The sequence below is a fragment of the Poecilia reticulata genome, chromosome 19, assembly GCF_904066995.2.
Source record: "Poecilia reticulata chromosome 19, P_reticulata-male-v2, whole genome shotgun sequence".
Classification (NCBI taxonomy): Eukaryota; Metazoa; Chordata; class Actinopteri; order Cyprinodontiformes; family Poeciliidae; genus Poecilia; species Poecilia reticulata.
In genome coordinates, this window is record NC_088848.1 from 13,703,156 (window position 1) to 13,719,363 (window position 16,208).

The 16,208-nt window shown below is 40.1% G+C and overlaps 1 protein-coding gene across 2 annotated transcripts in view; it reads right to left on the reverse strand.

Annotated features, from left to right (window-relative positions):
• The window catches only part of tanc2b (tetratricopeptide repeat, ankyrin repeat and coiled-coil containing 2b), a 159,130-nt gene extending 143,217 nt beyond the window's left edge, over positions 1 to 15,913 (reverse strand). For both annotated transcript variants that reach the window (XM_081600757.1, XM_081600758.1), the window contains exon 1: positions 15,472 to 15,913. The gene's annotated coding sequence lies outside the window, so the exon portion shown is untranslated. The remainder of the gene's footprint in view (positions 1 to 15,471) is intronic.
• Between the last annotated feature and the right edge of the window lie 295 nt (positions 15,914 to 16,208).

Genomic DNA, 16,208 nt, shown 5'->3' on the forward strand with positions numbered 1-16,208 from the left:
AGATGAGAGAGGCCTGTAATTTTCATCATAGATATAACCTCAACTATGAGAGACAAAAGGAGAAAAAAAATCCACAAAATCACATTTTCTGATTTTTAAAGAATTTATTTGCAAAATATGGTGGAAAATAAGTATTTGGTCAATAACAAAAGTTCATCTCAATACTTTGTCATATACCCTTTGTTGGCAATGACAGAGATCAAACGTTTTCTGTAAGTCTTCACAAGGTTCTCACACACTGTTGGCGGTATTTTGGCCCATTCCTCCATGCAGATCTTCTCTAGAGCTGTGATGTTCTGGGGCTGTCGCTGGACAACACGGACTTTCAACTCCCTCCACAGATTTTCTATGGGGTTGACATCTGGAGACTGGCTAGGCCACTCCAGGACCTTGAAATGCTTCTTACGAAGCCACTCCTTCGTTACCTGGGTGGTGTGTTTGGGATCATCGTCCTGCTGAAAGACCCAGCCACGTTTCACCTTCAATGCCCTTGTTGGAAGGAGGTTTTCACTCAAAATGTGACGATACATGGCCCCATTCATTCTTTCCTTTACACGGATCAGTCGTTCTGGTCCCTTGGCAGAAAAACAGCCCTAAAGCATGATGTTTCCACCCCCATGCTTCACAGTAGGCATGGTGTTCTTTGGATGCAACTCAGCATTCATTCTCCTCCAAACACGACGAGTAGAGTTTTGACCAAAAAGTTCTACTTTGGTTTCATCTGACCATATGATATTCTCCCAGTCATCTTCTGGATCATCCAAATGCTGTCTAGCAAACTTGAGACGGGCCTTGACATGTACTGGCTTAAGCAGGGGGACACCTCTGGCACTGCAGGATTTGAGTCCCTGGCGGCGTAGTGTGTTACTGATGGTAACCTTTGTTACTTTGGTCCCAGCTCTCTGCAGGTCATTCACTAGGTTCCCCCGTGTGGTTCTGGATTTTTGCTCACCGTTCTTGTGATCATTTTGACCCCACGGGATGTGATCTTGCGTGGAGCCCTAGATCGAGGGAGATTATCAGTGGTCTTGTATGTGTTCCATTTTCTAATAATTGATCCCACAGTTGATTTCTTTACACCAAGCTGTTTACCTATTGCAGATTCAGTATTCCCAGCTAGGTGCAGGTTTATAATTTTGTTTCGGGTGTCCTTTGACAGCTCTCTAGTTTTGGCCATGGTGGAGTTTAGAGTGCGACTGTTTGAGGTTGTGGACAGGTGTGTTTTATACTGATAACGAGTTCAAATAGGTGCCATTAATACAGGTAGCAAGTGGAGGACAGAGCAGCCTCTTACAGAAGAAGTTACACAGCTGTGAGAGCCTGAAATCTTGCTTGTTTGTAGCTGACCAAATACTTATTTTCCACCATATATTGCCAATAAATTCTTTAAAAATCAGAAAATGTGATTTTCTGGATTTTTTTTTCTCCTTTTGTCTCTCATAGTTGAGGTACATCTATGATGAAAATTACAGGCCTCTCTCATTTTTTTAAGTGGGAGAACTTGCACAATTGGTGGCTGACTAAATACTTTTTTGCCCCACTGTATATCTATGACATATGTACAGCACACAGGTGCAAAGGTTTTGTGTGAAAAGAACTCTGCTCATCAGAAAACCGTGCCAAACGTTGGCACAGAGGAAGCCGACATCGTGAGGCAGAGAAGTGCCTTGGTTTACCCAAAATGAAAAAGGATTCTGAATGCTTAGATGCTTTGGATATAAGCACTGGCAGCTACACACCACAAGCGTCTCCATATGCTACTATAGCTGACAGAAAGCCATCCCACCAATGCGCTTACTAACCATATGAAGCTAAAATAGAACATCTGAGACATAGCTTGGCAGGTGCCTCTGCTTTTTGTGGCAGGTACATATTTAAGTTAACAGGGATCAGGTTTAAACAAAGCAAGCTATGAAACAGCACATTTTCCAGAATACGGTTAAAATATAAAGTCGGAAAGCACTTTACCGCAGCTGCTACTGTGGACATGAAACGTTTTTGAGCAGCACACCCAGAGAGTTATCCTGGCAGGAGGGCTGGAGCTTTCAAAGCATGGCAAATGGGATACAGTAGGGAAGCTGGTTAAAAGCATTTTCTAGGATAAGCCCCTTTCTTAAATTCCATCTCATTACAGAGGTTTTGTCTAAGAAACGACTAAGATATGACTTTTTTGTTGTTGTTGTTGTTGTTGCAACTTGAAGTGGAGCCGCAAAAGGAACAAGTTGCTGTTTCCTTACATCTGGATCCCAAACCACACAGCCCGAGGAGCCGCAAGAACTGTCCGACCAGAGGAAGACTGCAGTTCTCCAATTCGGCAGTCATCGTTAATTTTCCGGCCGGTCCAACAGGAAAATAAACCCATGAAGAGAAGTACTGAATGTGCATCAGCGCGTAATTGTTTGTTATCAGTCTTGAGCCAACAGAAAATCATTTCAAACACCAACTGCTGTGTCACCACTGTGGCTCTGTGTTAAAAATGTATGCTTCCGGGCATTCTGAGGCTTGTTAGCTAAATGAAGAGAGGACGCAATATAGTTTCCTTGGAAGTGGCATTAACACTCTGTGGGGTTTTTCAGCTGGATATCAATTAGAGGCTCATTAGGCGCTTAGAGACGGCAGTCCCTCTGGCTTCCTGTAGCCTGCTGTGAAAGTGGCTGACCCTGACCTCGAGGAAAAGGCTGGTGCGCTCCTTCTTGTGCGCCCATAGAGAAGAAGGGCTTTTGGAGCAAGTGTGTTAATAACGCTGCCTTTGCAGCTTGCATTTCAGAAGACACACTTCAAAATTACCAAAAATAAAAACAAAACAAATGACTTGACAAATGAAAGAAAATTAATCAATGACTTTGACCAGCAGCTCATTTGTATTCTTAAAGACGTTTTAAAAACTTTGACTGGTGAAGACATATCCACATAAATGACACCACTAGTAAGATTTCAATTTAAACCCCTTAACTGTCATCACCTTAAAGAGAAAATACTGCTGAGTTATAAGGTCATTTAAAAAGGCCAATTCTGAACAATGAGACTATTTTGAACTAAAAAACACTGAACGTGTCTACTGGTTTTTCCTTTCTTCTTCCTACTAAAGAAAACTTTTATGAAGATCTATTAAGAGCCTATACATTTTTTCTTAACATTCTACTGAACAGTTTGACACAACATGATGCACGTTTTATATTTTACAATGTTTTGTAAAAAAATAAAACGGCTAAATAAAACCTACAGAGGCTGAGAAATGCATCACAGTGCAGGGGTTTTAAATCTTGGTTCATATCTGCTGCCACTCGTCGAATCTCCCAAAAAGTTCATCTATTGTCTGCTTGTCGCTTTAGATATGCATTTTTGTGGTTTGTGATCTGTAATTTTAACTATATATGACCACTTTGCGTTTGTCATGTTTTGAGATGTTCAACCCCGGACAGTCAGTCACCCACAATCTTTGACTGGTTGTTACTGCCATTTATTTCAACATCATAATGACACGGGCATTCTATCTGGTGTTAGGACTTCCATGTGGCCCGGTTGTGGGCTCTGTAGGGTCATTTGCTAGGTGTGGTGTGTTCTGTTTTTGGGGTTGTTGGTAGATAGTGGTTGCGGTCTTCCACATGGGTTGTGTCCTTTGGCATTGCAGAGAGATTTCAGGGAGGCACATGGTGCAGGTGGCTGCTCCTCTCAAGCCTGAGTAAACGCCTCAATCCTGCAGTTTTTCTATACATCTGCTGACTTTGGGGGTGCCTTCCACCAGAACAAGACATGAACACACACACACACGCACGCACACAAACACACACACGCACACACACACTGCATGCATACACGGACACAGACATAATTGGACAATTGCATGTGAGCGCAACAAAATTCTGAATTACAATAGGTAAAACAAAGTGACTGTATTAGTCAACAATAAACATGTTTATTAGAATGTTGCATTTTATTTCTGAATACAATTTATAGTTATTTAATCAAATCTTCACACTTCTGCCTCTATAAGAGATTTATTTTCTAAAAGCTTCAGAAGTTGGCTGTTTTGCTTTTTGTTTTTCTGCTCAGAATTTGCTCAGCCAATCTCATGCTGCTTCTCTATATTTATGCCCCTTGCTGTGTTGTTTGGGGCAGAGGTGGTATGAAATATTTTTAGACAGACTCTGAGGGGACTTTGTGTTCTGACAGCTAACACAATGAACTCTCATGCCTGAACAAGGACATACTTTAGTGGCCGTACCCTAAAGCCATGGACCGCTCCTCCACTCTGAAAACAAGCGTCTATTGAAGGAACATGCCTCGCTAAAGCTCTGCTCCTGCTGGGTTTGCACTCTGTCAACAAGGGCATTTATCTATTCACAAGATTAAGAATGGGATAATCCAAAATATGCCACATTTACAAAGAACTACAGGAAATCTGAGTGTTAGACTGAGTGCTCCATGCTTACAAAATCTCAAGACTAAGAAGTTTTGTAAGATACCCCCAGGAAAGTCTACGTGCAGTAAATTCATAAGCCATTGCAGCTGCAAGCTATGTATTCAATATGCTGACATTTGGCTGAACTGAAAAAAAGATCTTTTTTATCTATATGTGCGATCCTCTTTGAAATATATATGCACACAATACATGTTTGGCTTTAGAAAGCCATGTTAGCCCTGAGGAAAATACAACGGTTTGTTAAAAAGAGTTCTAATAATAGACTAGCCGTAGCTTCAGAAAGCCAGAAACGGGCTAAGGTCCTTCCCTTAGTCAAAGCTAAGGGAAGGACCACTTCCCTTAGCTTTGACTCAGTCAGAATTTTTTGCTTGTGGGCAAAAAGTTCATTTCTGTTCAGTGAAGCATGATTTGCATAAAATCTTCCATTTCCAAAAAAATGTGTATTTGAATTTAATGTGCTTTAATTCATACAATATTAAAGCCATTGGTGGTTAATCGTTTTACAGGAGACGATTTGTTAGGTACAGTTTGCTTGTGGCAAGTTGAATCTTCTTTCATCTTTAGAACTGCCTTACTGCTTCACGCCGTACAGACTGAAAGTGACAAAAAAAAATTATCCTCCGAGATTTCGGTCCATATTGACATGACAGTGTCACATGGCTGCATGTCTCAGGCTTTACCACCTTCATTCTGAGTTGTACAAAGCAAGATCATATCATATGCAGCTGTGAAAAACAGGGAAAACATGTTTTGTTTTGTTTTTTCCAGTATGTTATTGTCTAATTTTGGGGACCTTATGTGAAGTGTAGCTTTAGACAGAAGGGGCACCCAGTTTGGTTTTCTGCTGCTGTAGCCCATCTACTTTGAGGTTTTACATGTTACGGTTTCAGAGACCCAAGTATTTTTTTTTTAAAGCTGTTTTTGTCTTATTATTTCAAACCAATATAACCATTCTCTTTCTGACCACCAGCATATGTGCACATCCAAACAAATTAATCAGACATGGACAGAGACGGCTGTCCATGAAAATTCTAGAAAATCAGCTCTTTCTAAAATACTCAAACCAGTCCGTCTGCCACAAACATACATGTCACAATCCATTTTGAGACTTGGAATTAGATTTACGCACACTTATTTTAGAACGTCTTCATTACAAAGTGTTTGATGAAGGAGGGAAAGCTGTGTCACAGTGAAAACAATGCCACCTTTCATTAAATCCTTTTCTCTTCACTCCTACTCCCAGTTTTAGACACTGAAAGCATTTGTCCTAACAACAACAGATCCACTGTGTTTTACAAACGCCTGGAAAGCAATGAGGAAGTTAACCCATTAATGGTGCTTCACATTACATATCTAGATTGATCTTCCACAGCCAAATGAGAATGACTTCAAAAATGAACAATGAGAGAAAGAACTGGTGTAACGATAAGGACTTCAGACCAACCCGATGATCCCATTTCAAAATTCCCAATATGACCTCGTTAATGTTCACACATTATGGTGTTTATCTATCACTGAGGATGGTTAACTACGCAGCTTTGAGGATAGCTAACAAAATTTTTCTTTATATCCCAATAATGACACCAGATGTTCGTGACTAAGCCAAGGAAGTTGAATGATTGTGCCTTTAGAGGAAGGACAGAAGGACACGGAGTAAGGAAACAATGTGCTGGGTGTAAAACTAGGCAAAGGTGAACGGAGCAAAGGTCACCGACTGCTCCCGTCTAAGCTGCAGAGCTGAAGATGTGGTTGCCGTAGCTGTTGCCGCAGCCATGAGGCGAAGCCCGCAGACCTAATGAGGACCCTGTCAGTCATCTGCCGACAACAGCTGGGGCCGGCTCAAGCAAGCTGTCTAATGGGCTAACGGGGATCTTTGTTTCCCCAAGAGGAAGTTTGAGTGGCAGAGTGATCTGATACAGCCGTAGAGCAAATCTGTCTTATCCAAAGGCTTGGCAAAGTCAGGTATGTCCATGTAATCCAAGAGGAAGGAGACATGCAGGAATGCATATAACACTCTCGCTTGTCTGAGGACAAGTGATTAACTTGATTTCATTAAAGCTGCTATGCAGCAATGAGATCCAAGTGTTCAGGCTCGGCAGTAACTGCCAGCAAGATATACATCAGTGCGCAGAGGGGGGAAGTGGCAGAAAAGATTTCGCACACATCCAGGCTCAGTGACAGTGACTCAGGCTTCTAGTTTAACAAATGTCTGCACTAATGCATCGGTGAGCAAGACGGTACAAGTCAGCATGTCTCGGGTTTTAAAGAGCCATTTACAGATTGTGGTTGGACTGTACAGTGAAATAAAAACAAAAACAACGCTGGCCACAAGGACGCTTACGGTGAATTACCGAAGGTTAATGCTATAAACAGCAAGTTGGTAAGAAAAACATAATCCCCCTGCTATCTGACTGTCACTATTACGCTATTTTTTCTGAAAGGCTGTTAGTGTTACGCCAGATGTAAGATAGGTTACACTATCCAGAAAGTTACATTTTAGTCTTCCACAGAACATTTAATCAAAAAGAGAATCATCAAAGTTGTGTTTGTCTTGGCAAAAGTGACGCACACCATTTTTTTTGGTCATGCCATATTTGACTAGTCTAAGCCTTTAGACTAGTTGAATTACGAACACTAACCTTGGTTGAGATCAGAACTGCAGTGGCTTTATATGTTTTCTTTGGTTATTTTCTGATCTCCTTTATGAGTCGCTAATTGACCAAATTCTGGTAGGCCACTTACTTCTGGGTAGAACGCTGGAGTCTTTGAAATCGCTTTGCAACCTTTTCCACATTAAATGACTAACTTTTTTTTGTCATCTATTTGTGGATTTCTTTAGTTCAGTCTGTTTCAATATTTTTGGCCTATTTTACGCACTCAGCGTACTATGTATTTGCAAGCTGAGATTAGATACTTTAACTGGTGGAGAAAATGTATACAAACTTCTAAATTAAGTCAAACAAATGTCACAAAATGTGGCCCGCAGCTCATTATGATGCATCTGGTATCGAAATCATTTTACAAGTGGTGATTAACATTAGAAACATATGACACACCAGGGCTCAACCTCCAGAGTAATATGTGTTCACAAGCTGAGATGACACCCTAAACATGTTTTATTTGCTTCAAATATGAAGATAAGATTAGAGCATATTGAATAATTAAGGTTCTTATTGTGAAGGTTTGAAGGAAGTTGCTTCCCAGTCTACTTCTTGTTTTGACATTGTGGAGACAAAGACAAAGACATAAAGCCTTGTGTTAGGATTTTGACTGATAAGTAAAAACAGCTTCACAGCTACTACAATAACGATAGCCAGGCTGTTAACAAGTTAAACCTAGCCATTCTCAAGGCCACATACATCTGGCCAAATGTTCGTTGATATTGGATTAGCCATGAGGCAGTGAGAGGCAGCTGAAGGTACCACAACTGAGTTTCCTTCTGAAGGGAGAGTTGAAAAAAAAAAGCATCTTCAAAACGTCTAACCTGCGCAGTTAGAAAGCCTCGAAAACAGCTACACGAAAAGCTCGGCGCACTTTGTTGATTTACTTTTATTTCTGCTCATGTCTGAGACGACACATCTGAGACGCTGCATCCGTGAGATGCTGCAGTAACGGATTGTTTGAAAAGAAAGTGCTATTTTGGTAACAGATAAATTTGGAAATCATTTTATCGCTACTACCATGTCAAGCTAAAAACAGCATTGTCAAAGTGCTTCTAGAGCCTAAGCTAAAATAAGCGACCAGACTGATGCTATGCTCCATTTTATTGTTATGAAACGGTAACTAGGTCGACAGCCTGTACAACCTTCTGCTGTAGCAATCCAAAACACTAAAGTTCTTTGATCTGCTGATGTATTTCAGACAGAGCTGCTGGTTTACTGTTTAAGGTGTATGGGACAATCCTTTGAAGAGAAACAGACAACAAGCAACACAACAGTCTCACCAGCACGATAATATACTTTTAACACCAAAAATATCTTTCCCAGAAACACTGCAGCTTTGGGGATTTTTTTTTCTTTTTTTTGGCAAAGTGCTTATAAAAAAACTACATGATACAGAACTTTCTCTAACAAAAATGTAAACGAGGAGTCAAAGTGCACTCACTAAAAATCAATATATATATATATATATATACATCAATGGCTCCCATGTGGAAAAAAAGGTACTTCTTCTCAGAGAATCAGCAATGCCAAGATTTAACAATCCTGCTTCCCTGAAAGTCTTGTCTCTGTAACCAAAAAGAAGGAAGGGCTAAGAAAACGCCTCCACCTCCTCACTCTTACATAATCAAAATGCTACAATGAAAAAGAAGGACATGCCTGAAAGAGAATCTGTCTCTCATTAAGAGAGAGACGAAGAGAAACAGAGTTAGGTCACACACCACGGTTTCTTCCAAATGAGGCAATCTCAGTGTTTGACTGGAGACAGATCAAGAATATCTTCATTCATGGATTTACTTACACGCTGACATGATGTCAGTTTTTGTCATTTTATCAGAAACACAACTGTTCATACTCAATCATATTTGAACGAGTTACTGAATTTGCTTGACCAGCACAAAACGGTGCATCATCCTGAAGTGGAAGGAAAAATAACACATCGTTTTCAAATATGATACACATGAAATACACATTCAGTCCCTCGTTGCACTGATACTCCTAATTTAAACCCAATGCAACCTACAGCCTCCTGCTGTTACTAAATCACTAACAACATCCCATTTGTGTGATATTTAACCTGAGTGATATTTAACCTGTGAAAGCCTGAGTGATCCAACAGCCCCACATGAAGATCTAGGAACACCCCAGAGAGGTCAAAGATAAGCCTGAGGAAAAGTTTAAAGCACGATTAGGTAAAACAATAATGACTCTGGAGGAACTGCAGAGATCCACAGCTCAGGTGGATATCACTCTTAGATATTAGCTGCGTACTACACAAATCTAGGTTTTATGAAAGAATGGGAAGATGGAGTGAATGAAAGAACACCTGATCCTCCAAGAAAACCCCCTGCTGTGTTTGCATAGAAACAAAGCAAACATTGTAAGAGAAGAGGTTCTGGACAAATAAAGATAAAACTGGAGATTCTTGCTAATGTGCAAAATGCATTATCAAGCTGTGAGGTATCTAGCTACAGTTAGATACAGGACAACCCTAGAAGGAAACAATAAAAATGTTAAATATTTTGTTATGTATTAGAATTGTCCAGTCAAAGTCCAGACCTCAACCTAACAGGGAAACTTGGCAAGGCTTGAAAACCAACAATCTGCAGTATGAACAAAACTACTCAGGATCATTGGATGATTGCCCTCCCCACTCTGGGGCATAAGCTGAGTTACTGACCAAGAGGAAAATGAATTATGGCCAAAATATCAATTATAATTCCCTTCACTTCGCATTTTTCCCAAACTGATGATTATGCTCCATTTGTACAGGCATGTGCACATACTGCCAAACATTTTTCCCAGTAGGCTCTTACTGGTTACACAGAATGCAGTTTAAAAAAAAAAGAAAGTACAAAAAGTGTCGCTGGTGAGAACATAGATCAAAAACCCCCAGGAGGATAACGTTTTCTAGCATTTCTGCAGCCGATAAGAGTCAGAGAGCAACATCCAGGACTATCTGCCCCTGCAAAGCTGCTTTATCTAATTAAACTGAAAACACTTTAATCTCTGAAAGAGCACCAAGACATATAAATGTCTTTTTTAATTAACTCCAGCTACCATTGAGGGCACAATTAGACAATAAATTGAATTTACACTTCTCTAAATCTGGATTGCAAGAACGCATACATAATGTTTGTTATTGTTATTATGAAGAAGTGCCTCAATTTAACAAGTTTCAACTTAACAAGTCTGCAGCTGATTGAATCAATGATGCGCTACATTTCCGAGACTGACCTACAGGAGCTCATCAAGGTGCGCTTGAAGATTTCAGCTGTCTCATTTTATGATATAATAATCAATGATGCAGGAAAAGAACAAGAGCGAAATTATTTTTCCATTGACACGCGCAGGCACTGGCCTCTATTGAGATGCAAGATTTTGGAAAGTTTGTGTTGTGAAATCCCTTAAAACATCTGCCATAAAGTTCCTACAGCTGCACCCTCAACCATTCCAGAAGATAAGAGGTTGAGGTTTTCCAGTAGATGGATATACTACTCATTGTCTGGGATTCTATGGTTGACATTTCTACTGCCAACTTATTTCATTTTCCAGGTAAGTTATAGCAGAATTCACCAATATTATCACATATTGCATGTTTTTCTAAGACTTTGCAGCACTTTTCCCCCCAGAACTTACTTGTTAATTGAAAATCTTAATTGTAAAGTTATCTAGTTTTACGGGTGTCGCGCAAACCTTTTCATCATTATCATTTAGAGATGCACCGGTCCGAATTTAGGGATCATCTCGCCCCAAAATCATCATGCTTACTACAAATAAATTGTTAAACTCAGCTCACAAACAAAAAACATAACATTTTTGCCATGTAATTTAAGACAATGAAATTCATCTTTTATCAAGTACTAGTCTCCTATGAAACATACTATTTGTAGTTAGGGAAATATTAAAGCCAATTCTGTAATTGAGGCCTAAATCTAAAAGCTTTGCAGTTTTCCATGGAGGTGGTCATCACCAAAGCCTGGGGCGAGTCTCGTCACTACGGTAACCCAACAGGCATTTCTCACCAACAGATGTAAAATGAACATGACCTCCTTACAGTCAATAAAGGAGAGGCTTGCTGCCTGACCTGGTGTAGCCATGCAGTTCTAAAACACTATTAACTATACAATTTACAGCACCCTCAACGGAGAGGGTTCAATTCTCTCCCAGGTTAAGAGAGAATTGTTTTATCCAAATTAGGTAACACAATTCACATGAAAGAAATATGTAAATAAATTCAAAGTTGTTTAAGTTGTTTAGCGTCCATAGAAAATGTTAATTAGTAATCCATAACTTCCTGTTTCCCAGGAGCAGAAATGTAAAGTGACAATTTCACACAGTGAAAGTAGCCTTAGTTTAAAAAAATAAATAAATAAGATAACATGTAATCAAGTTTGGGCAGATTTGTGTTGATCTTCAGTCGGGAAATGGCGACAAGAAAATTCCAGCTCGCCTAAGCTTGCCCATACTTAAGAGTCAGGGCAATAGTTAAATAAAGTTTAAAACCCAATGAAACAGGGACAAATAAATTCAGACAGCAACCCAAGTTAATGTCACCACCCTCAATAAGTGGCTTTGTGGATTTCCATTTAGTTTCCTTATATTACTGTTAGCCTCTCTAGGTTGATCTTCTCACGGTATTAGTCTGCCTCTTGTTTCTATTGTATTCAAACTCTCTCTTGCCATTCACCGTCTCTGCCTTATCATCCCCGTGTCCCGTGATCTGCCACTCCGTTGATTTTTCACTATTCAGCACCGTTTTTATGATTTACATCGAGTTCTTTCCACCGTTCCTCCTGTAAGTTTTGTTTGTTTGTAAAAATTCGGTAGACATCAGTAGCTGTCTACAGAACAGAGTGCACCGGTTACAGGCTGGGAGCGAGGATTCTGAGGTGAGGAGCTGTAAGGGAACTTTTTGATGGGGAAGAGCAGACTGACCACCATGTTCACCATAAAAAGACCCGGTACACACTGGAAAAAAAAGAAGTCTTGGTACTCTGAGGGGTAAAATTTAGAAGTTCTATTGCTACATATTGATGCATAGCGCCCCTACATGGCACTAATAGCGTATGGTGACTCAGGCGCAAACGCACACTGACCAGCGTCATGACATCACTGATGACTCAACTATTTGCGCATAAAATTTGATTGAATTCATGGAATTTTTAGGTGTCATCACAAACAGTAAAAATGTGTTGTTTGCTAGTTGCTAAGAAAATGTATTCCTTGCCAGATGGCATTTTAATGGCATTAATTTTGGGTAATTTCATTAGACACCCACTAAATAAAAAAATATTTGCTTCACAATCTCCTCTCGGCTGCGGTAATGCCTGTAGCTTATTCATATTTTTAATCCATTTTTTCTTCCACTAAACTTCCCATTAAAATACATGGAAAGTAAACTAGCTGTTTACAGATTGAACAATTTATTTTGGTGGCTTACCACTGTTAATGATGGTGTCAGTGTCTGTCTACTGGACAACTGCTGAGTCAGCAGTGTTCCCCATGATTGTTGCAAGCAATATCTTGACCATAAGAAGTCCTCTATTAAAATTATTTTCATTACTGCTCTGATGTCATATACAAACATTCCAACAAACTGAATTTTGGACTATTGTTAGCTGTGGGACATAATAACCAAAATTACATTTGTAAATTATTCTGTGATGAATGAATTTCCACTTTTTTTAATTTAAAAGGAGTAAATATTCCAGTTTACCGAAACGTAACTGCAAGCATTTATTTTGATTGCCTCCAACTGGGCTCTTTATTCTTAATCATAGGTGAAAAATAGCTCCCCATTTGACACGCAACAACACTTGCACTGTGAGTTTAGAGAAGTCAGTTTTGATTTAAAGATGTGAGGAATGTTTTATTCATGTGGCACAAAGAAAGACTGAAGGCTGTGTTTTGTGTCAGCTTAGTTTTGTGAGAAATCCATCACCCATTTTCTGCACCAGAATCCTTTTTTTGTTTTTTTGTACAGACCTTTGGCCTGTCAGTGAGCTGTGAAGGGGGGTGGGGGGAAGGAGGACTGCACTAGCTCAAACTGTGGAAAAACAAGGACTCGTCACTACCCCCACTGAGAAGGGAGAGATAAGCACCGCACAAGACAAAAAAAAAAAAAAAAAAAAGGTTTAGGCCTGAACGATAAAAAAAAAAAAAAAAAGGGAGAACATGGTGATCTCACAATGGAAAACATACACACTGTGAGCTCACAGATGTGTGTCAGGACAGGGAGGCAAAACCAGCGCATGTCAGTGGTGTGATGAGAGAACGCTTTGAGGATGAGTGTCTTTCATCTGTGCAAGAGAAGAGTTGACAACCAAGAACTTTAATAAAAAAGTACAACGAGGCGGCAGTCATCTCAAGCCTCACACAGAAACCATGAAAACTGAAGCACACTTCATATTCTTGCGATAAGTGCTTTGTTAAAAAAGAAGAGAAAAAAAAAAAATCAGCCGCTGAAAAGGCATAACTTTGTGTTTGTAAAAGAGTTAAATAATTTAACATTTCATTATGTTTCAGCTGCCATTTTGTAGGGATGCTCTCTCTGCACGAGCCAATTATTATTTCAGATAGTGGTTAAAATATCCCGCTAAGAAATGGGACTCTTCAACAAGAATTAGCATTACCGTTTCCTGCTACATGCATTACAGCTTCCTGCTCAATATCCAATTTGATATTGAGTGACTCAATACGCCTGAACGTGTTGTACAAAATCTAAACAGTATTTATGATTGTTAAAGAAGAACACAAACAATTATACCAATTTGAACCCATTGAAAAGCAAACCTACCATGCTGTGCTTAAAATCCACTGCATCTTTTGTGATACGACACAAAGTTGCTTGAGGCACGAATGTACCAGCTTTACACATCGAACTAAAATTGTGGCATTTTTCTTTTCTTTTGCAGAAAAGAAAAATGCAACTCCATTGGACTGAATCCAATGGAGTTGGATTCAGTCCAACTCCATTCAGTTGGACTGAATGGAGCGTATCTTTCAAGGCTTTCGACAGATTCTCAGTTGGATTTAGGTCTTTATTTTGACTGGACCATTCTCTGGAGATTGTGTGTCCACATAGATGCCCAGTGTTAGTGTTCTACCTCATATATAGCATTCTGAATCTGCACCAAAAAGTTTCATTTTGATCCAATTTGATCGGAGGACATCCTTACATGTTTGTCCCCAAAATGTCTTCTGGCAAACTACAAATGGGATGATGTTTGAATTAGCTGTAAGTGGGGAAACCATAATAATTAGCAAAAATAAAGATTTGAAAACCCATGGGTGTGTAATTAATCTGCACAATGTGTTTCACTTAGTGAACCGAGTTACTAAAATAGAATGACTTTCCAGTAATATTCCGATATATTGAATTTAACTACGTGCAAGCAGAAAAACGTATAAAAATGTATACATATTTTTCCTTTTTTTTTAAATTTATTCTTGATGATGTTATTGCATCATCAAAATAAGTTAACTAGGAAAATATTTGAGTGTACCTACAGTACAGCTCAGAGTTCTTTGTCTCCAACTGTTTCCCCTACAAATCTCCATTTTAAAATCAGCTAAATTCACCTTTCTAACAAACTTGGAGAGGAGGATTAGGAATAAGGGGAAAACAGGATTCAGCTTTGATGTCCAAATCTATTTACAATTTCTTCTGTATGATGATCCAAATGGCGAACAAAGGGGAAATAAGTGTTTTCCCCCCCTTCCAAACAACAGGCATTACACAGATTAAGTGCCTCTGCTGAAACATACTATTACCACATAAGTCTCTGTCAAAGAGGGACCAGATGTCAGATAATAGGCTGTGCACAGGGAGGTAGATGCTGGCCTGGAGCGAGTGAACAAGTAGAAACAGCTTCTGCCATATAGACCTCTTCATTTTATGGACAGTTTGTTGTCTGGGTGGGCAGTCCCTCTTACAGAGAAACTGCTGAAAATAGGTTAGAAGAATGCTAATCTAGATTTATAGGCTGAACCTTAAATAAATCCAGCATCGCTTCTGCAGGCAGTCTAGGAGGTTAAAAGTGGGAAGAAAGATATTTTGATTATAGAGCAGATCAACACAATGTGTTGCGTTGCGTAGTTTGGTAGCATCACACATGATGCATTTAACCCATAAGAAGAAAACGCTTCTCGTTGTGTTCAAAGGAGCAGCTAAGTCTATCTCATTAAAACACTACTGGGGGTTGTTTATTGGCTTAGCTTGAGCAGGCGCCAGATACCAGCAGTACAGATTATATCTGCGCTGATGTAATAAAAAATATATCTCGAAACTTTCTGCTTAAAGCAAGAATATTTTTTTTGGGGGGGGGAAACAAACGGGTACTGCTGAGATGAAGCAAAAGTCGCAGAATACAACAGAGAGTTTACCTTCTCTAGACTTGAAGCTGGGCTTTTCTTTCCAGCTCGGGCATCACATTCACGGCTTCTGTGTTGCTGCTGCGGTCCGCCGTACGGGCTCCTCTCTCTGTCCGCGTCCAATCGCTTCAAAAACAGCCAAAGCCACTGACTCTAGGAATAACTGCACCGATCAAAGCGACCACATTCAGCCCGGTCACAGAGGCGACTCCCCCCGCCCCCCACACCTTGTCCTCCTGGGTGTAGGACGCAGCGCAAAGTCGCTCTGCAGCAGGTAGCTTCGTCCGAGTCTCGCGGCTGCTTCTCGCCGAATGTAAGTGCCAAGCGTTAAGGCCATTCACGACTAAAGCCACGCGTGCGTTTGTTGTGCAGCCAGCCAGCGGCAGATCGGTGCCCACTGCCACGCAGCGCCGCAACATGGAGAGCTGCCTTCCCTGCCACTGAAACCCTGACGTGTTGCTCGACGCGGAGCCGACTCAACTGGCCGGTTCTTTACCTTGAAAGAATGGGAATCGATTCTTATTACAGACTGAACGTACACAATAAATGCGTCCCCTATGACTTACAAATATTATCAAAATGATATGTTGTAAACGTTTATTTTCGGCTAGTTTTGATTATTACGGTTTACAGCTAAAACAAACCCAAAATGTTGTTTTTAGCATTTCTGTGTTGATTTAAACACAGAAATGCTAAGGCCAGACCTAACATTTGTTCAGCAGACAGATATTGGCACCCTCTATAAGGAA